Source organism: Pteropus medius, unplaced genomic scaffold (assembly GCF_902729225.1).
Source record: "Pteropus medius unplaced genomic scaffold, Ma_sr-lr_union100, whole genome shotgun sequence".
Taxonomy (NCBI): domain Eukaryota; kingdom Metazoa; phylum Chordata; class Mammalia; order Chiroptera; family Pteropodidae; genus Pteropus; species Pteropus medius.
The window spans coordinates 1,239,897-1,266,549 of NW_024341753.1; the positions used below are offsets into that span (position 1 = coordinate 1,239,897).

A 26,653-nucleotide genomic window follows, 5' to 3' on the forward strand; every position below is an offset into this window, starting at 1 on the left:
AAGGTAGGAAGGAAGGAAGGAAAGAAGGAAGGAAGGAAAGAAGGAAGGAAGGAAAGAAAGAAGGGAAAAGAAAGGAGAAAGGAAGGAAAGAAGGTGGAAGAAAACTTTTAAAGGTGATGGCCACATTTATGGCATAAAATATGGTGATGGTTTCATGGATGTATACTTATCTCCAAACTCATAAGTTATATAAAAAAATAAAGAATTTCAACATGTACATGCACAAACACATAAATATGCTTACACAAAAATAGATGCCCTGTTTCCCATTTATGAAAATTCATGTAGCCCTTCGTCGAGATCTAGTTTCTAGTTTCACAACTATAATGTTCTTGATTTTGAAGTCTACATCATAAGAGAAATAGAAGAGATAAAGATTTTTCTGCCATCTTAGTTACTACTTTGTTATTGATGTATCTTTCAAATGTGTTCACCTCACTCGAGGGATTAGTGGTGTTGGAGACTGACCTATCTGATGTTTGCTAAGGGACAGGAGTTTGAGCTTGGGGCAGAGGACTATCACTTATCAAAAGAAATGGAGGTGAAGACAGGAACTGGATTAGTACAAAGTCTAAAGATAGCATTTCAGAATGTCCTCAGAGCAGTCACTGCATACATCTCTTAGGTCCAAACTACATGTTTATTTAGATATTTTATAAAAATATGCATAGCATTTTATTCATGTAGATATGGTAATTAACATGTGTGATGAGAGAGAGGCTTTAATGTGACAGCTTTAGCTGAACTGAGTTTATGTGTAAAAGGAGACCTAGAAGTTGAAGAAAAGGTGCAGTTAGAAAAGATGGCCACGTGAATGGCACAAGAATTTGTCCTGAATCTGAACTTTTATCCCTGAAATAAGATAGAGAAAACACCACTCCCCTTACACGTTATAGCTCTAAAAATGTTGCCTTTTCTCTTTTATTTCTTGCTATATTTGTCTTCTTTCTGCTCTCCTCACATACCACCACCACCACCAACACCACTACCACCCCCATCACCATCATATACACACACATTTTACCAAAACATTACTTTTTGTCTTTGCTAGTCCATTGAGCTTTCTATCAAATTGCCAGTAGTCCTTTCTTTATTTTCCTCAGGGACAAAGAGCATGCAGCCGCCTGAGAAAGTCCATACAGGTTTACAGAGTAGGAGTGGATTGATGTATGTGCATATGCTGTTTGTGTACGTGTGTATGCATTTATACATTTGTCTGTGTGTGCATCTGTTTACATATGTATGTGTGTGCATGCATGTGCATATGCATGTACATGTACACATATGTTGGGTGGGACATAATCAAGAAAGAGAGAGAAAAAGAAGAAAAAAGAGAAAGATTGCCTATATACTTGAGGAATTACTGACTAGATGAAATCAGCTCTTTTAACAACCCATCTACTCACTACCTACAATAAAAACAAAGTAAAATATGATTAAGGATGGAGGAATGCCTTTTTGCCTAAGGAGGGAGAAGCATAAGACAAAAAGTAAGCAAGCTAAAAGAAATAGATCTCTCCCTCAATTTTTTAAACCAAATTTAAAATGTACTGGCTATAACATTGGCTGTTTACAATGGCAATTAACATCAATTCTAGGCTCTAATTAACCTCAATCAACAGGTCTAAGTAGGTTAATTAAAGAGGATTTGGCTAAGCATGAAGCACAAAAATACAGCTGTCTCATTACAGAAAGTCACCATTTACCAAAGTTTTTCAATTTCTTCTTGGGTACAAAGCATATTGGAGGGTGTGGTGGGGTGAAGGAATTGTTCAGTGAACCTCCTATGGCCAGCCTCTTTTCAGATGTCTTAGCCAGTCACAAATAATTCAAATATTTTCTCCAGGTGATCTATAGTCATACCCATTCAGTCTTTTTTTGGAAACATGGGCCCATTCCTTTGTTTATTTTGCACTTATCCCATCCACCCCCATTCTTTGATATCATAAACTTCTTCAGGGCACAGAGTCTACTTAATTCATTCTTGTCTCCTTAAAATCATTAAGCAAAGCGATTTGCCCAATTAATTGTTCTTTTAATTGGATTTTTATCAAAATGTACTTTTTTCTCAACACATCCCAAATCATAATTTAGATTCCGAGTATTTAGGATAAAACAGTCCAGATTCTGTGGGGAAGAGTGCCATCCCAGGCTGTAATTGACTCTCTGGTCCTTTAGTCCATGCCTGTTTCCTTCCCACAATTGTTCTATTTCTGTCATTCACCGTGGGATCAAGGAGACCAATTCAGTCAACAATTTAGTCAAAGGTTCTGCATAATCTGCTTTCAAAAGAACTTATCGGTATGCACACTAGGAGTTTCATGCACAGAGGCCACTGCTATGGCTTCACAAAGTCAAACAGTTCAATTCTTATTCTTCATAGGTTCTATCATTATTGAATGTCTACTGGATACTGTGTCTAGATGAATAGATGATTTTTTTCTTTTCAGTAGAAGCATTTCAAGTTGCATGAGCATAGCTCCCTTCTCAATCTCAGATCCAAATAAGGCCCATCTGGTAGTTGGCACTCTGAAAGTGAATGTAAAGTCCTTTCTGGGCCTGAGCTCTGAGATCACAGAATCTAGATCAGAAGGGACTTTAGAAATCAGCCAGTTCAGTCTTCTCATTTTACAGAAGTGGAATAACCATGTGGGCCAGGCCACACCACTGGGAGCTTCACCTCAGCCCAGAGCTCATTCTTTGCCCCCACTGCTTCATTGGTTGATGAGGACCTGCTATCACTCCATCAGAAACAAGAGTGCAGTGTCACACAGGCTTACTACAGATCCACAGAAAACATATAATTGCAGAATCCAGCTGAGTTATTAGGTATTCATTAGAGATTTGGTGTTGTCTGCACCCATACTAAAGAAGGAGAGAACTATCACATATAGATTGCCCACCCAGGACCAAAATCCATGCCAGGCACTTATTACTACATTTAATCTTAAAAACTAAAAATTAAAAAAAAAAAAAAAGTAATTTTAACTCTTGTTTTTAGGTTTGAAAACTGTGGCTCAATTATTTGTTTCAAACCCATATCTCTAAATCCTACATATTAAACACCAGTTGAGCTAGAAAATCAGGCAAGTTAGGCCAACAATTACATAAATGACCCTGTCTAACACTTTGACCAACTAAGTTATAAGGAGCCTATCATTCCGATTATGCCTGCTCTCTCCCTCCAATCTCTTGTTGTCCACTGTCCATTAGATATTTATATTTACTTTCTTCTTTGTTTTGAACCCAGTCTAAAATTGTCCTCATCATATGGCCTCTGAAAGTTCCCTTTCTCTTAACTTGCCTGTGACTATTTAAGGTAATTTTATTCTCTGGTTTCTTAGGCTAGAATCTCTGAGTCATCACTGGCTGCTTCTCTCACAGGTGATGCTGTCTATCCTGCCTTCTGTAGGGTCCTTCTACATCCCTATAGTCACTGTTAAAGCCTCTCTCTAGGTCAAGCAACTTCTTCCCAAATCCAATGTATCCACTGAGACCAGATTATTCATCTTAATGACAACTTTCAACTTAAATATTACATTCTAGAATAGTGCAGTCCAACAGAACTTTCTGCGATGATGGAAATACTCTATATCTGCTCTGTCCAATATGGTAGCCACTGGCCATATATGGCTATTGTGCACTTTTGCATTGTGGCTGGTGTGACTGATTAACTAAATTCTTTTGCTATTTTATCTATTTTATTTTAATGGATTTAAATTTAAATAATCACATGTGGCTTGTTGTGACTATATTGGATAGTGTTGTTCCAGGCAAAATGATCTACTCCCTATCCCTGGAATATGACTTGCTATTTGTCTGTTTTATTCACTGCTGAATCTCCATTGCCTAGATAAAATCTTGACATGTGGTAGGTTCCCAAGAAATATCTTTTAATGAACAAATTTGTCTCTTCCACCTGTCCATCTCTTTCCTATTATTCAAGCTTTGCTAACATTCATATTTTTCAAAAAATAGTACATTGCGGTATTATGTAATTCATCTGCCATATAAAATATAGTACAATTTTTATTTTTAAATGTGTTCTCATGTGTTTTGCTATAAATTTTTCAAGTTTCTTGAGGGCAGAGGCCAAGTCATACGGCCTTTGTATTCCATAGCACCAAACAATGAACGCACATGTAGATAGTACTCAGTCATTATTCATTCAATGGGTAGACCATTTCCCCAGCTCAGTCCTCCCATTGAGATCTCAGGGTACTAGCACATGGCTTTCTTCTCAGCTCAGGCTCTGGATCATTCTAATTCCCTGCTCCAGTGGAAACTGGAGAAATTCTACCAATAAGTCTCGATTCTCACACTACAAAATTGAACATCAGCTGGTCTCAATCCAGCAGTGGCTTCTCATTCATAGCATCCAGAGATGTTCTTGCTCACACTTTGTCCTGCTGCTCAAGAAAACACTAGAATTATGTAGAGAGGAGACCCATGGAATGGGTATCAAAAAAACCATATTGCCTCTCTTATTAATTATGTGACCCTAACTGTATTTTCTTAGCTATAGATTCAAAATAATCATAGTTGCTACACATAATCCCCTGGCTGTTGTGAACTAATACATGTGGAAGTCTTTTATAAAGTACAAAACCCTATACAGCAGGTCCTTAATGAATGTCATTTCATTCAGCACTGTGATATTGATGCCATAGGAACTTAATTCTTGATTACATTAATTAGCTTATAGTGAAATTGGCTTTGTTATATATCATTTCATAAAATTGCAAAACCTTTTGATGATATTAAGTGAAAACTTACTGTTCGAATGCAAATTTTTAAGTCAGCATATAATTAAGTCACTGAATTTTTAGGCGAATTATTCATGTAAAATATTTAGGTAATTCATTCAACTAATATTTACTGAAGAAAAGCACTGTGCCAGACACTGAGAAAACAACAATAGATACCTTAAAGAGTGTCATTCTAGTACTAGATATCACTTTAAATAATAAGTATAATAAATTATGTAATACTGTGATATGAAGGAAAATGCAAGGTGTTATATGCATGTATGAGTGTAGGAGAAATTAACTAGGTAAAGCTAGACAAGGAAGAGCATTTCAAGCAGATAGGACAGCATGTGCAAAAACTCTGAATGTAAAGAATCTGAGCGTGTACACTTGAAGCAATAATAGACCAGAAAGCTCTATTCTGGTCTAGAAAGCAGAAGTCTGGAATAGTGGAACAGGAGTAGTGATACAGGTGTAGAATCGAGAGATGGGTAGGCAGAAGGGAGGTTCTCAGAGCAATCTAGGCAAGAGGTGTTCTTAATTCAAATATGGTGTTAGCAGAGAAAATAGAAGCAAATGTACAGATTCAAGACACATTTAAGCAGTAAAATCCTAAGACTCCCTAGCTTATTGGCTTTGAATAAAAGTAAAAGAAATAGCAATAATAACCACAAGAAAGAACAGTAAAACATAACACCAAGTGCTAAGCACAGTTATAAGTGCTTTATATATATTATTCATTTCTTAATATCTCTATTTTATAGATGGGGACATGGAGGCACAAAAGATTAATTATTGCCCAAGTCCAATAAATGATGGTAAATGATAGAGTTGAAATTTGAACCCATGCAGCCTGGCTCTAGAATCTGTGAGGATGAATTTCAACACTGCATAGCCCCTCATAACAAGGACTTTCTACTTTCCAGTGTTAGTCACTAAAACGGATATATGGTGTAGAGATCAGATTTGAGTGGACCTGGATACAAGAGAGCTACTAGTGTATCTTTGGAGATGTTAAAGATGAAGTCCCTGTGGGATGTTGAATCATTGGTTCACCTATCATCTATACCTGTTTTCTTGCTACAATGGTGCAGTTGAGTAGCAGCAACAGAGACTGAATGGCCTGCATAGCCTAAAATTTCTACTATCTAGCCAATATTGGCTTAGATAAAGTTATCTAGAGAAAGAGAGTATAGTGTGAAAAGAGAATTTGACTACCATGGTTAAAGGCAAGATATAGAAGAAAGAACTGGAAAGGGAGACTAAGGAGGACAACCAAAGAAATAGAAAAGAGAAAAAGGAGTGACAAGGAGAGGGGGAGAGAGGAAATAACATTAAAGAAAGCAAGGGAAGAGTGTTACAAGAAGAGTGGCCTACTATGTTAAAAACTGCTCAATGCTCAAGATGATTGTAAAGTGTCTATTGGGCTTTATACCTGGAGATTATTGGTAAATTTGGGAGTAATTCAGTGCAATATTGGAGTTATATGCTAGACTGGAGTGGGTAAGGGAGAAAAGTAGGTAAGAAAGTAGCATCATGTATAAGCAACTCCATACAGAGGTGGGGCTCTAGAGCAGAGGAGAAAGAAAAGCAGTAGCTGAAGAGATGAGGGCAAAATTGATATTCAGGTGAATCAGAAGAGTTTGGTTCCTAAACCTAAAACTGAGCTGATTACATAACAATGTTTTAGTCAACAATGAACCACATATACATAGTAGTCCCATGAGATTATACTGAAGCCAAAAAATTCCTATCGCTTAATGACATCATAGCTGTTGTACTATTGTAGCGCAATGGATTCCTCATGTGTTTGCAGTAATGCTTATGTAAACAAACCTATTGTGCTGCCAATCATATAAAAGCATAACACATATAATTATCTACAGTACATAATATTTGATAATGACAATAAACAATTATGTTACTGCTTCAGGTATTTACTATATTATACATTCTATCATTATTTTAGAGTATATTCTTTCTACTCATTAAAAAAAGCTTGCTATAAACAATGTACTCTGTTACACAGGCAGCAGCTTTATATATCTCATATTTATCAATATGGCAGAGTAGGTAAATGCTGTACTCACCTCCTCCCATTAACCACATCAAAATTACAACCAAATTACAAAATACCATCATTGAGAACCACATGAAGCCTAGTTGAACAGAAATTCTATAACTAAGGATATGCAGAAGATGCCACATTGAGTCTGGTAGGAAGGATAGAGATTGAACAGGCAGGCCCCACACTTACAGCATGGCAGTTAAGAAATGGAATGAATAATCCAGGTTTGGAGGCCCCCTGAGATGAGAAGGGCCACAGTCTCACACCACACTCCTCAGCCCAAGGTTCCAGTGTCAAGGAGAGAAGTCCTCATAACATCTGCCTATGAAAACCAGCAGAGATTGTGACTGAGTGAGATGGAAGGCTGCCAGAGTCCCAGGAAGTGCTCTTAAATGGTCTGCACAAGGACTTACTCACTAACAAATTCACTTGCTCTGAGCTCCAGTGCTAAGGCAGAAGCTCAAAAAGTCCAGAGACGTACAAGGAGAAACTAAATTGACTAGCTTCAGGGCAAGGCTGGAGGGCAAGGTTCAGGGCAGCTCACTCCAGGGATGGAAGTATTGGCAGATGCTATTATTCCATTATTGAGCCCTCCCCCCACTCAGCCATCAGGCAGAGGCAGGTGCCAAGTCTGAACTCTCCATTAACTTGGCTAACACTGTTTTCCCCACCCTTGTGATTCCCTGAAGCCTTGCCTCACTTAACTCAAGCACCAGCCCTCTTCTAGTGTCTGTTCCACACAAATGTCTTGTCTTGACTCATGCTGCAGACTTTCAAAAAATATCTCAAAGGTCCAAAAACCCCAAACAAGCAGTATCTGGCCTTGGAATGCCCTGTCTCCTTTACTAAGGAGCCCCCAAGCCAAGACTGGTGGCAGCTGGCCACAGATTGCAGCTTAGCTTTTTCCAGGTTCCTCTGAACCCAGCCACCAGTGGCAACCATCTGAGATCACTCTGCAGCTACTACAAGGTGGATTCTGGAAGAGGCAGACCTTGGCCTGCAACAAAACCCACCAAAGAGGCCCCGGAAACAACACCCCTGGTGGCTAGCCTCAGACCAGACAAGAGCATCACCCAACCACCTCCACAAACAACACACTCAAAGGGCAGATTCAATAGGCACCAGAGCCCTGCTAATGTGAATCCTGTTTCATGTGGTCAATTCCTACATAAGAGCTTGTCCACTGTAGTCACAGCCATTCTTCATAGCCAGTCAGCTTGAGTGTCAATCCCTCCCATTCATGTGCTAACAGCAATCAAGGCTCAACTATAACAGGAGGGCACACACAGCCCATACAAGGGACACATCTAGAATACCAGGCTCAGATGGCCAACGATACTGTGCCACTGTGCCTCATAGGACATCTATTACATAAGGCCACTCTACCAAAACCAGAAAAAATAGCAGCTCTACCTAATACATAGACACAAAAATAGGGTGGCAGACAAAGTGAGGAGACAAAGAAACATGTCTCAAATGTAATAACAAGATAAAACTCCAGAAAAACAATCTTGGTCTCAACAACTAAATCTACAATAAATACATAGACATTGAAGGGAGTTCATAACTTTAGAGCCTCTGGAGATTATGACAATGACTGAACAATGATTGTACACAAACTGTCAGGTCATCAAAGGGGATGCTGATGTTATTTAGCGCCATATTCTTAATAATAAGAGACATGTATTAACCAATGATACAAATAACAATGTGGAATATTAGGATGTACTTAAGACATGTAAAGTTGAAGAACTGGGCAAAGTGGATTTTAAAGATGAAATTAAGAAGATTTAAGATGGTGTGTGTGCCAAACTGGCTCTCAGTAGACTTAAAAACAGGGATTGTTGACTATTACTTTGGATGAGAGTGACTATTTTGCTGGTTACTTTTCTACAAAAGATGCTGGCTTCAGCAATCCTAATGGGTCAGATCCAAAACTAAACTTAGGAGGACTTTTACTCCAGGCAGTCCTGCAATATTGGCCTAGAACACATGTAAATCCAATGGATGAGGAAGAAAATGAAGTAAATCATGTAAATGGAGAACAGGAGAACTAAGTACAGAAGGGACATGGATATTTTCAAGTGCCCCACACACCACTGTGATCTTTGGTGAAGCTGGAAGTAACACACTTTTCAGGCTATTCTGCCTAGATTCCAGAAGTGAGACTGAGTCAATACTTCTCAATGAGATGATGCCACTGTGGGTAATTGACATCACTGTGGATGATAAATTCCTAGAAGTGGAATTGCTGGACCAAAGGGAAAAAATGTCCAAATTCAACAAAATTTCTTTCTACCTCCAACTTCATGCATCTTCAGGAGCAAAAACCTTAAAAAAAAAAAACTTTCTGCTAGTGACATGCTCCAAGTCTGGAAAGTAATGGAACATGGTTATGAGAAATTTATCAACTTGGATAATGAGTCTCAAACCACTACCTCTTCTGACAGTGAAAAACCAGAACTGAAAAAACAAGAGGATATTGCTCTGTTAGCAGAGGAGAAAGTTAAACTTCTATGCCAGGACTAGGTTTTAGATCCAAATATGGACCTTTGAAGTAAAACACTTTATAAGGAAGAATGGTGGTGACCTCACCCTCATTACCAACAGAAGTCCACATGAAGGATGTGCAAAGCCTCCTGGGTATTCATTTACTGTCCTTCTTTTATGGCCCCAAGAGTAGTCCTAGGAAGTCCACTGAGCGCCAGTGGGAGCAAGACTTTTAACAATAGATTTGGTATAGATCAAGATTCTCTTTCGATTGAAGTGACTAATCCAGATGTAATATAGAAACCTGTCTCCCTGTGTAGATTAAGCTGTCTCGAGGGAGGTAGAGTGCAAGAGTAGAAGAGCCTCCAGCAGACTATGTCTTGTGAAATGTACAGAGACTGATAAGAGGCCAGCATGGACTTGGCTTCCTCCTTTTATTTCAAAGGACTTTATCTTTGTTAGCACTTGTTAGAGACACATTGGTAGGGCCACATCTGTCACTGTGCTTCAATTTTAAACCCACGTGCTCTGTAGTTTTTCTAAGAGAGTACATTCCATTCATGCAGTACCTATAGAGGTTTTTTTTTTTCCATTAAATTGTTTTCACCATTTAAGAGTTATTTTTAATAGGAATTTGTTGCACAATTCGAGAGCCAGACCATTTAACAATAAATGATTAGTGTTGGGCTTGTTTTTTTTAAAGAAAAAAAAAAAAGATTAAAAAAATACAAATTTAATAGAGAGATAGAAGATAAAGCTGAAGAAATATATGAGATATAGAACAGAAAGAGAATATACAATAAATATTCATTGAGTAGCTCTCATCCTAGCTAGGCATTGTTCCAGACAGTAGAAATAAAAAGTGAAAAAACTGACAAAAATCTCTCTACTCATAGTACTTACTTTCTACACAAGGAAATAAAATGTATAAGAAAAAAATGTTCAAAGCCAGGTGACCAAACTTCCAAGAAAAATGAGTTCCAGGAAAAGAAAACAGGGAAAAAAAAAATGGAAGTAGATCAAAATTATCAAAAATAATAAACCAAAAATGGGATTCCTAAAAGATTTGAGATCTACAGAATAAATTAAAATCAAAGAAAAAAATTAGAATTCTCAATAGATATAATGAACATTGGATTAATACATAAAATGTTATGGAAAAAAATTATTTTTAACCTAGATACCTATAATCAAGTTATCAAATTTATTATAAAAACAGAATAAAGATATATTTAGATATTCAAGAACTCAAAATATTTAACTACCACTAACTTTTCCATATGTTGCTATTGGAGATAACAAAGAGAAGAAATTCAAAAATCAGAGAGATTTTTTTTGGGGGGGGTAATTTTTATTTTTCAATTACAGTTGGCATAAAATATTATATTAGTTCCAAGTGTATAACATAGTGATTAGACATTTATATAACTTGCAAAGTGATCATCCCATAAATTTAGTACCCACCTGACACTGTATATAGTTATTACAATATTATTGACTATATTCCCCATGCTATACTTTACATCCCTGTGACAACTTTGTAACCACTAATTTTTAATTCTCAATCCCTTCCCCCTTTTCACCCATTTCCCCAATCTCTCTTCCATCTGGCAACAATCAAAATGTTCTCTGTATCTATGAATCTGTTTCCATTTTGTTCGTTTATTTTGTTCTTTAGATTCCACACATAAGTGAAATCATATGGCAGCTGTCTTTCACTGCCTGACTTACTCCACTCAGTGCAATACCTTCTAGGTTCATTCATGTCGTTGCAGAGGGTAAAAATTCATTCTTTTTTATGGCTGAGTAATATTCCATTGTGTATATATACCACCTTTTCTTTATCCATTCATCCACCAATGGACAGCCAGGTTGCCTCCATATTTTGACTATTGTAAATAATGCTGCAATGAACATTTAGATTCACATGTCCCTTTGAAGTAGTATTTTGGGTTTCTTTGGATAAATACTCGGAAGTGGGATTACTGAGTCCTTCTTTGACTCTTGATATAACCTTTCTTTTAAAGTCTATTTTGTCTAGCATAAGTATTGCTACCCCAGCTTTTTGTTTGTTTGCTTCCACTTTCGTGAAATGTCTTTTACTGTCTCTTTGCTTTTAGTCTGCATATGTCTTTTGATCTGAAGTGAGTCTCTTGTAGGCAGCATATATAAGAGTCTTGTTTGCTTAACCATTCAGCTACCCTATGCCTTTTCATTAGAGCTCTTAATCCATTAACATCTAAAGTAATTGTTGATGGATAAGTAGTTATTGCCATTTTATTATTTATTTACTTTTTCTTTTTCCTTTTTCTTTTTCTTAAAGAAGTCCCTCTAACATTTCTTGTAATATTGGTTTGGTGGTAATGAACTCTTTTAGCTTTTTATTGTTTGGGAGAGTCTTTATCTGTCCTTCAATTCTAAATGATAGCTTTGCAGGGTAGAGTTATTTTGAATGTAGGTCCTTGCTTTTCATCACTTTGAATATTTCTTGCCAATCCCTTCTGGCTTGCAAAGTTTCTGTTGAGAAATCAACCAACAGTCTCATTGTAGGTAACTAACTGATTTTCTCTTGCTGTTTTTAAGATTTTCTTTTTGTCTTTAACCTTTGGGTGTGTTGTCCTCGGATGTGATTTTGGGTGGTGTTTTGATTCAGTCCAAAGTCAGCCAACAGGCATCCCAGCCCTGGGGCCTCCTGGGAGGAGTCCCACCACAGGCTAAGTTCAGCCACAGCCTGTGCCCTGTTCAGGGTGAGTTGGCATGAACCACTAAGCAATCCACAGATGGTCACCACCCATGCTGGGCTTGGAGGTTCCTGGAGAGGCCAAGCTGCAAACCGAGGCTTGCTGCCACTAGTGCCGGGCTTGGGGCTGCTCAGCATGAGGTACAGGGCATGCAGAGGCCAGATTCCACTTGTTTGGGGTTTGTGATCTTTTGAGAGATTTTAAGAAAGTCCATATCATGAGCCAACACAGGTTTGGAAAAAAAAAAAAACAACTGGAAGCAGCTTGGTTGGGCCTGCAAGTTGGGTGGGACAGGGTCTCAGAGAATCACCAGGGCAGAGACACCAGTGTTAGCCAGGTTGATGGAGATTCAGATAAGGCAGCCTCCTGTGTCTGCATGCTGGATGTGCGGAGGGCCCATCAAAGGAACAGTGGTTTCCACCAGCACTTCTATCTAGGAGAATGCTGCCCTTCCAGCTCTCGTCCTGAAGCCAGACAATTCAGTTCTTCCCATATATCCCTGGTATCCTTTCAGCCACTGCCCCAAAGCCAGAGCCCAGAACTAGTGAGTCTATCAGTGGGTAAGTTCCTGTGTGGGACTCCTGAAGTCCCCAACCCCATTCAGCCGCTATCTCTGCTGATTTTCACATCCAGATTTTGTGAGGGTTTCTCTTTCTAGTACTAGAACCCTAGGCTCAGCAGCTTGGCGTGGGGTCTGAACCCCTCGTTCCTCCAAGGGAACTTCTGTAGTCAAGAAATCCTTCCCAATTTTCAACTACTACATCCAGTTCAGGACCATCCCATTCTGTGTCTCCACCATTCCTACCAGTTCCAAGGTGGCACCTTCTGTATGTCCTTAGTTATAGGACTTATCTTCAGCTAAACTTCAGGTGATTTTCAGCAATGGTTGTTCTATAGTTTAGTTGTAATTTTGATGTCATTATGAGAGGAGGACGTAAATATTTACATACTCTGCCACCTTGACCAACCACCAAAAATATGAGAGTCAAGAAACAGTTCAAGGCTGATGGTAGTACAGAAGAGCTGAATAACACCCAGTCTAAATTGAAGCATGAAGGTGAAGGACCCCAGGAATGTAACTGTTAATGCTATAATGTAGACTTCGAATGTGATCCAGAGAACAGAGTCATGAATTTCCAGCAATAAATTCATATGGCACATCAAAAGTGCAAACTTGCTCTGAAGAAAACATTTGATCTTTATTACATAACAACTTTGAAAATGCTGAACTGAGGTTATATGCTAACCAGTTATGTTCCATCAATAACAAAGAACTCTGAAGTCTTAAAAAGAAGAAGGTAGATCCACATATATAGATATGGAACAATGTCCACATATATTGGTAAGTGAAAAAAAGCCAGGTGTAGGACTTTCTTCTCAGTATGCCAACATTCATGTCATAAAATGAAAAGGCATATTTAGAAATACACTTATATTCAGAGAAGGTCTCTAAAAAAGTGCAAGAAACAGATAGAGTAGTTTTTTCTGAGGAGAAGAACCAAGGTCTGAGAGACAGGAGTAAAAGAAAGACTTAGTTTTGTTGAATTTTTTTTACCATGCACGTGTATTATTAATCAAAAAGTGATAATGTAAAATGTTAAATAATGTTAGTTGCTGCTCTATTTAAACAGAGTGAAAGAGGCTGAGTTACATTCTTACATATTCCTATCATAAGTCCTCAAAATTTTAAAAATTTCTCTCGTATTTCAGAATTAGCCACAAAATTCCATCTATTTTATCCAATCATTTTCCATTTAGCCACTTGAAATTTGGTTTGCAAAAATATGTATACATGCAAAGAACTTAAAACTATAACTTTTAACCTCTGTCATTTCCACATTATTACTAGTTGGTATGTTTTATCAATCTCCATCAATATTACCTTAATTTAGAAATACAACTTTGTACTTATCTTTGGTTGCTAAATCTTATTCATTCATTATTCTTCAATTAATTTGCATACATTAGTTTATTCTTATTCACATTAGAGAAGATAAATAAGATATTAGACAATGAATCAATATCTTATTAAAATGAAGTCAGGACAATGAAATACATAATTGGAATCTAAAGATTTGATTTTCTATCAGTACTATTAAAATGCATAGCCTTGAAAATGAGCCAAACTTTCCAGATATTGGGCTCCTGGCAAATGCTCATTAAGCATCTACCACACAAAACATAGTGTAAGAAGCACATGAGGAAAATGTTTGAAGCATGGTTCTTTCCTTCCCAAGAAAAATGTCTTTTGGGAAATATGAGACATGTGTACCCGTGGAAATAATTATGTAAAATAGAACTCCATGAGATTAGTTTCAAGTGAATAATGTGGTTAAAATATGCAAAGAGAACTAAAATTTTTTTCTGGCTGGGAAAAGGTTTTATTGAGGAGAGAAGATGTAAGCCAATATTAAAGAGTAAATACAGTTTTTCAAAAATACAGATTATTCAAATATTCAATATAATTCAAATGAAATAGTTTACATGAGTTTATCTTGGCCATGTTATTTCACCCATCTTAATGGTCAATTTAGATCAATCACCAGCAATCATCATTTTATAGCAAGAAATTAAGGCAGCCTTTCCCTTCCTCTTTAGTCATCGTTCTTCCTTTTCGCTTCCTCACTCCCTTTTCTATTCTCTTTATTCGCTCACCTCGCCTACCAAATAAATGAATTACTTGCAAAATTGTTTTTTTTAAAAAAAAAAAAAAGAAAGGAAAAATATTCAAGGATGCTATCTTTGCACATACTATTACAAGTTTTTGCATACAGATAAAAGTGCAATTGCATGGTCTACACAGCTTCTACATTTTATTATAACAATAGGATGTTTTTTAATGCCGAATTTCACAGTGTTATCAGCTTGAGTTCTTCCAAGTTCACCATGGAGAAAAGAACTAGGAAAAGGCCTTTCTTTCACTTGCAAATGTTGTTTTTAGAACTCTCTGCTTCACTTAGGGACCTGCTTTAATACATTCCCTATCAGTCTCCCATGCCCCCAAAGCAGGCACAATGTGGAAGCAAAAAGATGTCCTTTCTGAAATTCACTGTGGCTTCCACCAGTCCAAGGGTCTGATGGAGAGAAAGTCTTTAATGGTGACAGAGATGCTGGGGTACCAAACAGGACATCACAAAACCCTCAACTCTCTCAAAAATGTTTTTATTCTCTTCTTTTCATTGTAGTTCTACATCCTGCTTTCCCAGTGCAAATGTTCTTTAGTTAAGCAGATTCCTTTCAAATCCAAATGCTGCCTGTCCCAGAAACCATTTCCCAATACATGAGCAGCTGTGGAATCATGACATTTCTGCTCCCAACTTAATCACACCAATTCACCATCACATAACCATTATTCATTTGTTGGTAGAGCTTTTTAGGAGGGCACATGGTCCCTTGTTGAAGGCAAGTTTTCACTCAACAAACTTCTCGGTGTTCTTTTATCCTGTTTTTGCACACATATATACATATATATATGTATATACATGTGCCTTTGGCTGATGCTAGAGATGTTTTTTTCCAGAATTGCATCTGTTACCGTGATGGTTCTCAATCTAGCAGTCTTTCAACACTACCGCCACTTTCTTATTGATACCTGACATGAGGGGTAAAGGTGGAGATGAATGATAGTAGAGCTAACAGCAAGATATGCTGAGACTCTGCTCTGCCAATCAAATCTTTTATGGTATAAGTCCCAAAGAAGTGCTCTCACAAAAAAATCTACGAAGGTTGGAAAAACATGGCGGAGTGAGAGACATCCTCAGATCTCTCCCCTTGAAATAAAAATAAGTTGAACATCTAAAACTCAACCATAAACACTCAAACTTCACACCAACATGTCTGAGCATGGGATCTGCACATAAGAACTACCACAGGTAAGAACCCCGGGTGTCAGGCAGTAAACTGGGAGAAATAAAGAAAAGCCTCTTGCAGCCTCTGGAGCACCCTGCAGAAGGAGGGGGAGGGGAGAAGAAGCAGAAACTTCCCTAAACAGCCCTGTAGGGAAGTGCTGTAAGTTCCACGCAGCCAGCAGAAGGGCCCAGTCATCAGGACAGAAAGCAGAGAAGCAGGACAGGACCACAGAAAAATAACAGTTGCTTTTTACCGGCTGTGGTTGCAAAACCGAGGCTGAGCCGCAGCCCCCAACTCCCTAACAGGGATTGAAACTGAGGGTAGCGAGCAAGATTAAATTACTATAAGAAAATAAAAAAGCATTTTTAAGACTTTATATAAAGTAGGAATCCAAGAGGCTCAGACGCCGCCTACTGGAAACCAAAAGAAAAGTTCCTTCTTTGCAGCAGGAGACCTTCTATAATAAATCTTCTTTCTGGAAAAAACAGCAGAATACACTTCCATTAATGCCCAGGCGGAGAAGTAGTCCATTAAACATCATGAACAACCAAGGTGACAAGACATCTCAGAAAGAGAAAAATCTCAAGAAAATAAGCTTACAGACATAGAAATATGTGACTTAAGTGACAGAGAATTCAGAATGATTCTTCTGAATAAACTCAGTGAATTTCGAAACGAGTCATAGCAACAATTTCAGGAATCAAAGAAACAACTAGATGAACAGAGCAAGGAGATTGAAACTCTCAAAAAGAACCGAATAGACCTTCTAGAGATTAAAAAAAAACACACTGCAAGAGTTGAAAAATGTAATAGCAAGCTTGGGAAATAGAGTCAACCAAATGGAGAAAAGGATCAGCGATATCAAAGACAAAAATCTAGAAATAAATCAGAAGGAAGAAGAGAGAAACCAAAGAATAAAAAAAAATTGAAAGAGAAATACAAGAACTAGCTGATACCATCAGGAGAGGAAACATAAGAATAATGGGCATTATTGAAGGTGAGGAAAAGGAGCAGGGATTAGAAAGCATTTTCAGACAAATAGTTGACAATTTCTCAAATTTAAAAAATGAGCTGGAGTTTAGAATTCAAGAAGTCAACAGAACATCCAATTTTCTCAACCCAAAAAGACCTTCACTAAGACACATTGTATTAAAATTATCAAAAACAAAAACAAAAACAATTCTCAAGGAAGCCAGGGAGAAGAAAACGGTAACTTATAAAGGAAAACCCATTATATTATCATCGGACTTCTCAGCACAAACCTTATGAGCCAGAAAGAAATGGAATCAAATATTTAAACTATTAAGTGAAAGGAACTACCAGCCTAGAATAATGTATCCAGTTAAGCTCTCCTTTAGATATAAAGGAGAAATGAAGACCTTTCCAAACATACAAAAATTGAGGGAATTGTCCACTAGGAGGCCAGCACTACAGGAAATACTGAAAGGGGTCAGCTCACATAAAACAAAATGACCAAAAAAAAAAAAAAACCATAATTAGGAGTAAAATGACTATCAGGCAAATAGAAGCAGAAGAGTGCAATGCTTACTAAGAACAGGGCATTATAAGCTTAAATAATAAGAAGAGAATTTCTATAGCAAGATAGTAATGAATGTTCAGTATACATAAGGACAAATTGAGACAACAATGACTGAAAAGGTAGGGATTCAAAGATCCAAATTCACAAAGGGGAATGGAGATAGGGCACATGCAGAAGAAAACGGACGACTGTGTATATGTGTGTATATATAACTATTCTTTTCATATTTGTAGTGGTAACCACACACCAAAGATTCAGAACTGAAGTATATAACATAAAACAAGAAGACCAGAGGCAAAACCAAAAAAAGCCAACCAAAATAAAGAAAACAGAAACACAAGGACAAGGAAGCAATGCAAACACCGAGCTACCAGAAAGCAAAAGATAAAATGTCTATAAGAAGACCTCATATTTCAATAATCACCATAAATGTAAATGGATTGAACTCACCAATAACATGGCATAGAGTTGCAGAATGGATAAAAACAAACAAAATCCAACCATATGCTGCCTCCTGGAGACACATCACAGCTCCAAAGACAAATATAGACTCAAAGTGAAAAAGTGGAAAATGATATTTCAAGCAAATGGCATTCAGAGAAAAGTGGGAGTAGCGGTACTAATATCGGATGAAATAGACTTCAAAATAAAAAAGGTAAAGAAAGATACCGAGCGACACTTCATAATGAAAAAGGGAATCATGCACCAAAAAGACATAACACTTATTAATACCTATGCTCCCAATCAGAGAGCCCCAAAATATGTAAAGCAATTACTAAAAGAACTAAAGGGAGAAACAGACCAAAACACTATTGCAGTAGGGGACCTAAGTACCCCACTGTCAGATATGGACAGATCATCCAAACAAAAAATCAATGCGGGAATAACATCCTTAAATGACACATTAGACCAACTGGACATAATTGACATTTACAGAGCTTTCCATCCCAAAACAGCTGCTTATATGTTCTTCTCTAGTGCACATGGAACATTCTCAAGAATCGATATATACTGGGACACAGAGATAGCCCCAACATATCTGAGAGAATTTAAATCATACCAACCATATTCTCTAATCATAATGTTTTGAAACTAGAGATTAACTGCAAAGAGAAATCAGAAACAACAAATACATGGAGATTAAACAACATGCTATTGGAGAATAACTGGGTCAGGGAAGAAATAAAAAGAGAGATCAAGGGATATATAGAAACAAACGATAATGATAGTACAACATATCAAAACTTTGGGACATGGCAAAAGCGGTCATTAGAGAAAAGTTCATATCATTACAGGCCTATCTCCAAAAATAAGAATGAGCCCAAATAAACAACCTAATGCTTCATCTTAAAAAACTAGAAAAGGAAGAACAAATAAAGCCTAAAATCAGCAGACAGAAAGAAATAATCAAAATTAGAGTAGAAATAAATGAAATTGAAAATTAAAAAGCAGTTGAAAAAATAACTGCATCAAAGAGCTGGTTCTTTAAGAAGATTAATAAAATTGAAAAATTCCTGGCCAGACTCACTAAAGAAAAAAGAGAAAGGACACAAACAAAATCATGGATGAAAGAGGGGAAATTACAACTGATATTGCAAAAATTAAAAGGATCATAGAAGAATACTATAAAAAATATGTAACACCAAATTTAATAACCCAAAAGATATGAAACAGTACTTAGAAAAATACAATATTCCTAGACTGAATCAAGAAGATCCGGAATATCTAAATAGTCTGATCAGCAGTATGGTAACTGAAACATCATCAAATACCTACCATAGAGTAAAAGTCCAGGACCAGATGGCTTCACAAGTAAATTCTACCGAATGCTCAAAGAAGATTTAATACCTATTCTCCTCAAACTGTTCCAAAAAGTTGAAGAGGAGGCAATACTTCCCAACTCATTTTATGAGGCCAATACCTGGTAAAGATAACACAAAAAAAGAAAACTACAGACCAGTATCTCTCATGAACACAGATGCAAAAATCCTAAATTAGATACTGGCGAACCAAATACAGCAACATATTAAAGAGATTATACACCATGATCAAGTAGGCTTCATTCTAGGGTCACAAGGATGGCTCAACATATACAAATAGATTAATGTGATATACCATATAAACAAATTAAAAACTAAGAATTATATGATCATATCATATCAATATGAAAATATCAATAGATGCAGAGAAAGCCTTCAACAAGAAACAGCATCCATTTATGATCAAAACACTTAACAAAATTGGTACAGAAGGAAAGTATCTTAACATAATAAAAGCCATCTATGACAAACCCTCAACCAACATTATACTTAATGGTGAAAAACTGAAAACCTTCCCTCTAAGATCAAGAACAAAGCAAATCTGTCCACTATCGCCACTGTTATTCATTGTAACATTGGAGGTCTTAGAGAGCGCAATCAGGCAAGAGAAAGACGTAAAAGGTATCCAAATAAGAAATGAAGTCCAACTGTTACTATTTGCGGATGACATGATTCTCTGTATAGAAAACTCTGAAGACTCCACAAGAACACTACTAGAAACAATAAGCAAATACAATCAAGTTTCTAGATACAAAATCAATGTTCAAAAATCCATAGCCTTCCTATACTCTAATAATGAAGTGTCAGAAAAAGAAGTGGAAAAAATAATTTCTTTTGCAATTGCAACAAAAAGAATAAAATACCTAGGAATAAATCTAATGAAACATGTGAAGTACCTATATAATGAAAACTATAAGACCCTATTAAAAGAAACTGAAGAAGATACAAAGATATTCCGTGTTCTCAGATTGGAAGAATCAACATAGTTAAAATGAACTATTACCTGAAGCATTATACAGATTTAAGGTAATCCCCATCAAGATCCCAAGGGCATTTTTTAAAGAAATAGAACAAAAAATCATCAAATTTGTATGGAAGCACAAAAAGATCCTGAATTGCCAAAACCATCCTGAGAAAAAAGAACAACGCTGGAAGCATCGCTCTGCTCGACTTCAAATTATACTACAAAGCGACAGCAATCAAAACAACATGGTATTGGCAGAAAAACAGACTCACAGAACAGTCGAACAGAATCTTCTGTCCAGAAGTAAACCCATATTTATATGGACAAATATTTTTTGACAAAAAAGCCGAAAACATACAGTAGAGAAAGGAAAGCCTCTTCAATAAATGGTGCTGGGAAAACTGGAAAGCCACCTGCAAAAGAATGAAACTAGATTGTTGTCTTTACCACACACCAAAATTAACTCAAAATGGATTAAGGACCTGAATATAAGACCAGAAACAATAAAATGCATAGAAGAAAACATAGGAACTAAATTCAAGGACCTTGGGCTTAAAGAGGATTTTATGAATTTGACCTCAAAGGCAAGGGAAGGAAAAGCTAAAATAAATGAATGGGACTACATCAAACTAAAGCGCTTCTGCTCAGCAAAAGAAACTGTCAACAAGGTAAAGAGACAACCATTCAAATGGGAAAATATATTTGTAAGCAACGCCTTCAATAAGGACCTAATATCCAAAATATACAAAAAACTCATACAACTTCAATAACAACAAAAAGCAAACTATCCAATCAAAAAATGGGCAGAGGACCTGAATAGACACTTGTCTCTAGAGGACATACAAATGGCCAACAAATATATGAAAAGATGCTCAACATCTCTAGCTATTAGGGAAATGCAAATCAAAACCACAATGAGATACCATCTCACACCTGTTAGAATAGCTATAATCAACAGAACAAGTAATAACAAATGCTGGAGAGGATGCGGAGAAAAAGCAACACTCGTACACTGCTGGTGGGACTTTAAGTTGGTATAGCCACTATAGAAAACAGTACGGAGGTTCCTCAAAAAACTAAGAATGGATCTACCATATGATCCAGCAATCCCTCTACTGGGTATTTACCCCAAAGACTTGAAAACCCATATCCAAAAAGATATTTGCACACAAATGTTCAAAGCAGCATTATTCATAGTGGCCAGGACATGGAAGCAACCAAAGAGTCCTATGATAGATGATTGGCTAAAGAAGCTGTGGTACATATATACAACGGAATATTACTCAGACATTAGAAGAGGTGAAATACTGCCATTTACAACAACATGGATGGATCTCGAGATAATCATGCTAAGCAAAATAAGCCAGACAGAAAAAGTTGAAAATCACATATCACTTATATGTGGGATATAATCCTAAAAGCACCAAATGAACAGCACAATCAAACAGTGACTCATGGACATGGACTATAGACTAGTGGTTACCAGAGGGTAGGGGGTAGGGGAGGAGAGGGGAGGTATAATGGGGTAAAGGGGATCAAATATAGGGGGGCAGGGGGAGGATGAAGTGGGTAAAGGGGATCAAAAATATAGTAGCTGAAGGAAACTGGACTTTGGGTGGTAAACATAGAACAGAATATACAGATGTCAAATTATAATATACACCTGAAAATTATATAACTGTATTAACCAATGCTACTTAATAAACTTAATTTTAAAAAAGGAAAAAAACTCTAGCCAATAAAAGAAACTCAAGTGCTTTGTTATTACCATGGGGCTTGGTAATAACAAGCTGAGGCTGAGCCTTTCTGCTAATCCAGGCTGGATCACAAGGCTCAGTCTCAGCCTCAGGCTCAGGCTTCATTTATGGCCTTTCCTAATCTCTTCTAAATCTCAGTCTTGCAATCAGAAAGTAGCTGACCACAGCTACAGAGAACATTCCCATATGCTCGAGCTCACACTGGAGAAGTGAAAGCAAGTTAGATGTGCAAGGAAGGATGAAGCCTAGTGACACCAATCAAGACAAGACGACATAGGATCCTTGCCCTGTGAGGCATAATGACATTGTGTACTTGTAAAGTAGCCAATCCGGGTCTTGGAATATGACTAATTAACAAGTGACACCTTTAGTTGGGAAAAAGGACTGGAAGGAGACAGATTCAGAATATTTCTCTCCCTGTATGACTTACAACTACCTTATAAAATCTGGTATGATGTGTGAGTAATTTAGCCCCAAGATACCACAAATTTCTTGACAGCAGGAGCCAACAAATGTTGTTTGAAATTTTTTCTCCAGGAACAGTCCTGGCCATGAAAACAAACACTTATGAATCAGATTTCTTGACAAGCCTCTGGTCTGTTGATACCACCCTGATGCCAACCAAGACCTTCCAAATATTATCTTCCCCTTTGTGTCCACATTTCACTTAGTATATCCTGCTGCAGTGTCAGGATCCTGTGGCAGTTTTTCCAGGGTGGCCTTGGGCTGAAGGAGTCTTCCTAAATACAAGTTGGTACACAACCACTGCCTTTTCCCAGCTCCTGGCAATGCATGCAGCCTAAAGGGTCTACAAAGCTTAACCCCCTTGGAGCACACAGGACTCAGCACTGGGGATCTCCTGTAGCCTTCAAAGAATAAAGGCATACAAGTAAGATTTAATGGGACAACAATTTTAGATATTCTACAGTTTAAAAATGACAAGAATAAAAAACCGATTAAGACGAGGAAGCAACCATCGATTTGCCCAAAATAATCACTACTCTAAATCTATTTAGCAGTTGTGGAGAGATTGTTCACTTGTGGGGCAGTGACCTATATTTTAGTTTTGAGTTATCCACCAATTAGAACTCATGCAACTTGATCCATTTGTGCCTCCATCTGCTCAACCATAAATGATGTGGTACAAAGTCTAACGTCACTTTCAACCTCATAAATTTACTAATTTTGGAGACATTCAATACTTTTAGCTAAAAGTGTGATAAAAATACTTTACTTTGTGAATTTCAGCATTCATAAATGTAAACAGATATTTAAAGTGAATAGTCTCAACTGCCATGAATAAACAGCTTTTTCCATCATTTTACTTTATATAAAGTTAAAAACATTAAAACTTTACACGGGGAAATTTTATATAAATAATTTCGATTTGGGTTTTCTTTCTTTTCCTTTTTTGAAATTAAAAAACTCAGCCGTGGGAAACACTGCTAATGTGATACTAAGAATAATGCCAATAACAACATTATGATTCTGGCTATAACATTGTCACCCGCAAGCCATGTAAGCTGCTCATTATATAAAAAGCATTATATGTTTCATACAATGAAGGAAATTCATAAAAATTGTACACATATTAACTTCTGCATTTCTCCATTGGTTATTTAATATTAACCTACTATATTAATTCTGAAGAAGTTGCATTTGACAACATGTGCAACACATATTTGGAGAGGTTAGTTTGGGTTAGAGGAGAGTTTTGGCATTAAGACAGGCCTGGGTTCAGATCTTTCTTCCAAACTTCTGCAAATCTAAACAAATCCCCTCAGTGACAAGGGCCTCAGTTTCCTTCTCTGTCAAATGATGGTTCCAATTCCTACCTTTCAGGTCTGATGGGCATTGGAAGATAATGCACATATGGGGTTTAGAGTAAGGTCTCCATAAAGAGCAGTGATTATTACTTTATTGCTGTCATAACCAAAGAAGTAGTGTAAAGGCTTAATGAGGATGGCGCATTATTTGCGTTAGCTGAAGCTCTGAGGTGACATGAGCAGGCCTTTTAGATTTAAAGGACATCAGCCGGAGCCTGGAAGACATTGGCATGACTCCCAAGGCCAATGGGCAAACTTTCTCCTCTCTCGCTCATTCAAAATGCTATTTTGCTCCAATCCTGACAAACCACAATCATACAGCAGTTTCCTGGAAAGTGAGTCATGGTAACGTAAGAGCAGAGAGAAAAGAGCACAGGCAGGAATTATGGAAATTGCACTTCCTTCTCCAAAACAGATTAGGACTGGCATAGTATAGCCCTATTTAGATTGATCTATTGCACTGAACATCACACAGGAGCTGAGGAGATCTACGGGTGCTACTAAGCAGGGGACAGCCCAGCCTTGGCCTCATTTATTCCATTGACCTACCTGGTCTTTGCAGGGGAACGTGACCAGGGCTGTTATTCTCCCTGGGAACCCCTCGTTTTTTTTTCTAGCAAATAAGAACCTGTTGTTCTGAGGCTTTCTCCTGCTTTTCTCATTTTGGTTTCTCAGGGATCTATTCTCTGTCAACAAGCATGTAGAACTCACTTTAGTGGGAAGATAGTTGCTACAGAGTGACAGACAACCCTCCTGAATAACTACCCATCCAGGCCAGAGCTTTGATAACAGAACATGAGTCTGGAAACAGAGCCTGAGAACAAGTTCAGCTCCCTCCACCAAGCTGGGCCTCTGTCCAGTCTACACCAATCTAAGAACAGTGTTCATTCAGCCAATGAATATTCATTTCCAAATAATTCTTCCCATGCTTTTGGCAGAGTCCTCAAGTGCCAGCTCTGCAGGGCACCTTCCAGAGGCTGAGAGGCCCTGCACTCTGGGCCAAAAGACCACAGCCACTGGCTTTGCTTCTTGTTGCCCCTCTTCCAAGACTGGGCTGGTGAAGTATTGGGGCCAGGGAGGAGAACTATGCTGTCCCCCACTATCTGCCTTTGGCCAGCCAACAGAGAATTGTCTGGTTTCACAAGAATACATTGGGACAATAGCCCACAGCCTGCCCAGCCCCTTCATAGAAAATTTGATGGCCATATCTTGCTACTGTTGCAAGCCTCCTTTTTTAAGCATTTCATCTCACCCTCCCATGTACTTTCCATTCTCAGACTGAAGAACTCCTCAGGGGAGCCTTTCCTGATCATTCCCAAGTAAGTCTGGCCTGGGTCTGTTCTCTCTCAAAGCTTTCTCACTTCCCCGCCATATCGCCTGCCCCCGTTAGTATGTTCCTGGAGCCAAGGTCAGAATTATATTTTTCTCTGAACCTTTGCACCTGGCATAGTTTCTGACTTAAATTTAAAATTTATTGTATACCTAATACGTAGCTGAAATTTTACGCATTTAAAACATTTAATTCTCACAAGGATTATTTAAGTATTGTCATCACCATTTATAACTTGGGGAAACCCAGACCGATTAAGTAATTTATGCAAGAGCTCATCAAGGACCTATAACTAATTCCAGAGTGGGATGTTCCATTAACATCTATAATTATACCAAGTAGGCATTCCATAAATGGCTGATAAATCAATAAATAGATGCATAAATGTATTTAAATATTATCTATCTATGACATAACAGTTTATTTAATATAATTTTTTTAATTATAGAAAAAAGTACAAAGAAAATGAAATTGCTCAGATATGGTTACATAATGACTTATAATAATGTAAAATGTAAGTGTTTTTCTTAAGACAATGCTGATGAATAGCTCCCTCTCTCACAGAGGAATAAAAAAAGTGGAAACAATTGTCAATTGAAGCAGGAAAAAGTTTATCTGCTCTCAGAGTGCTTAACCACTAAAAAGAGATATTTTGGAATCTCCATCTCAAGAGATTTTCAAAGATGAGAGTAGAGAAATGTCCTGAACAGAATGATCATCAAGCAGGTCTGATATCCATAGGACTCAAGTGTTGCTCCAATAAAAAGCTCCTTTGAAGAGCTGTTGTTCATCATTCCTCACTGGTATCTGAGGCCTGAGCTAGCAGGTTCTCATTTGAAGACAGTGGGACTTCTTAAAAAAGTAGAACTTTTAAGTTAGAGTTTCACACTCAACCACACACTGCGCTTGGTTGCCATTATACAAGTTGGTTCTGGACAAAATTGAGATGTAGTAATTTAAATTTGTTTTACAATGTCAGCTTTCTCTTTCCTCACCAGCCTATTGCTCATTCACCCCTTTCCCATTCTTTTCTGTGATCAAATCTTTCCCCACAAACATTTTTTGCTGTTTACATCTTTACAGTGTACATAATTAAATACCTCCTTTCCAGAGCCCTGCTGACCTCCTGGTCACCTATGGTAACTTTTAAGACCAACCACCTTACCTGTTACTGAGGATTCCTGCCATGACCACATCTTCCACTAATGCCTTCTGTCATATTAAAGTTGGTCTTCACGTGATGATAACAGCATAGGCATTCTTACCTCAGCTTTACACCTCAGTAGAATACAACTAAATACCCTTGTCACACTCAACAAAACAAAACAAAACAAAACAGAACAAAACAAAAACAAAATCACACACACTCTCTGTGATAATAATTTGATTATCAAGGCAATTGTTATTTATTTAATCTTTACTTTTTATAAATAGAATCTTACATGAATTCACAGTAATCAAATTTATAAGAGAATATACAAAGACCTCATCCGAAGCTTTTATCCTATGCCGAGATCCTA

At 37.4% G+C, this 26,653-nt stretch overlaps 1 pseudogene; it reads left to right on the top strand.

Moving 5' to 3' along the window:
* Positions 1-9,438, top strand: part of LOC120593293 (WD repeat-containing protein 48-like) — a 16,288-nt pseudogene extending 6,850 nt beyond the window's left edge.
* The last annotated feature ends 17,215 nt before the right edge of the window (positions 9,439-26,653 follow it).